This window comes from Mustela nigripes, chromosome 3, assembly GCF_022355385.1.
Source record: "Mustela nigripes isolate SB6536 chromosome 3, MUSNIG.SB6536, whole genome shotgun sequence".
Lineage (NCBI taxonomy): Eukaryota > Metazoa > Chordata > Mammalia > Carnivora > Mustelidae > Mustela > Mustela nigripes.
In genome coordinates, this window is record NC_081559.1 from 189529810 (window position 1) to 189531990 (window position 2181).

The window sequence follows — 2181 nt, forward strand, 5'->3', positions numbered from 1 at the left end:
ATGGAGTGGGGAACAGGAGAGCTAAGGGGAATTTTTGTTTTATTTTGTTTTAAATTATGGGACATGCTAGAACACTTGGTATGTCCATGGGAATGATCCACGTGGTGGGGGGGTAGTTGAGGAAGACAGAAAACGGAGGATGTAATTGCAGAAACAAAGTCCTTGAGTGGCTGAGGGTGAATGAGGTCTAGAAGACAAGTGGAAGGCTCACCTGGAAGGACCAGAGACACTCTTTTTTTTTTCATAACAATATTGATAGAGCATGCTGGCTAGTATTTGGTATGGGTAAAGGGAAGATGAATGAGACCTCCTACAATTCTTTCCCTATTCTCCATGAATAAAATATATATTTTGAAGTATCAGATGAAGTCATAATCTGAGAATGCCATGGAATAGGAGATGGAAGAGGGGTTCAATAAGAGGGAAAACATGGTCTTGTCACTTTGGAAAGTAGGAAGAGTGGTAGAAAAGCAGGCATGGTTTACAGGTTGGTTTGAAATAGGTTGCCCTGAATTTAAAGTGACATAGGTCGGTGAGGTGATGTGTTTTCCTTCAGCAATATTCAGCTTCTCTGGTGTAGGCCACTGATGGGTGAAGAAGTGAGTTAATTAGGTTTGGGCCTTAACTGAGTAAGAATGATGGGGAGGTGGGGAGGTGGTGGCAAATGAGCTAAGGGTGTTTTCCAGCAAGTGGTTCCAGTAATGAACCATGGTCTCTGGCCAGGTAGCATTTTAAAGTGTAAAATGATAAACTGGTAAGGTTAATGAATTCTTCAATAGTTGTTTCAGTGGATATACTCCTGGAACTAGTATGTGATAGGGAGCATGCACGGCACCTTGGAATGGATGTCAGGTGGGCGCAGCTGTGGGTAAGACAAGGTCAATAGTATGACCATAGGACTGTGTAGAGAAGACCACGGAGAAAGACCACAGAAGTGGGGAAGGAGAGAGGAACTGATTATTGAAGGTGAAGTCAAAGTTATTAGTGGATCATACACATGGATATTCCCATCTTCACGAATAATGATAAAATTGAAGAAAAGGAAGACAGTGATCCAGGACCTAAAATTACTGATGAATAAACAGAATAACAGAGAGTAGCAAGGTGATGTGTTTCCCTAAGCAATATTTGGCCACTCAGGTGCGGGCCCAAGCGTGCAGGAAATAATCAGTTGATGAGGTCTGGGGCTTGCTTGGATCAAAATGGTGGGGTGGAGGCAAGGGGATTCAGATTATTTGCAAGCAAGAAACTCCAGCAACAGGCCATAGTCCCTGGGGACAGGTAGGGAAGAAAGTAGGCATGTGTGACGAAAGTTGAGGACCAGAAGATGATGGTTGTGGACTTTGAAGGAACTGAGGTTTTTGCAGATGGGGTTTAAAGATATGGGGGAAATAATAGGGTAGGGACTATGCTAAGTGCTCAAGAGTGTGGCAACAGATCACCTGCCTGCTTGGGGCTTACGGTCTAACCGGTAGGACTCCCGTAGATCAGTCAACAATAGAGCACAGGGCACAGAGCACCATAACAGTTTGGAAGGACCAGCTTGGCTCTGGCCTTCCATGTCTGTTACCTGGATGACTTCTCAGCTTTTTATCTCCCTCTCTCCCTCTCTCTTTCTTCCCTTTCTCCCTTACCACCGCCTCCTCATTGATCCATTCATCTTTTTCTTCTTTCTCCAATAGAATAGAAAGTTCTTCAAGGGGAGGGAATGCGTGGACCATATTTTGCTTTCACTACAGATTCTCTAATTTCCCTTTCTGTATCATTGTTAGTGTATAAGAAAGCCACTGATTTCTATACATTGACTTTGTATCCTGCCACGTTGCTGAATTGCTGTATGAGTTCTAGTAGTTTGGGGTCTTTTGGGTTTTCCATATAAAGAATCATGTCATCTGCAAAGAGAGAGAGTGTGACTTCTTCATTACCAATTTGGATACCTTTTATTTCTCTTTGTTGTCTGATTGCTGTTGCTAAGACTTCTAATACTATGTTGAACAAGAGTGGTGAGAGTGGGCATCCTTGTCATGTTCCTGATCTCAACGGGAAGGCTGCAAGCTTTTTCCCATTGAGGATGATATTTGCTGTGGGTCTTTCATAGATAGATTTGATGAGGTTCAGGAATGTTCCCTCTATCCCTGTACTTTGAAGCATTTTGATCAGGAATGGATGCTGGATTTTGTC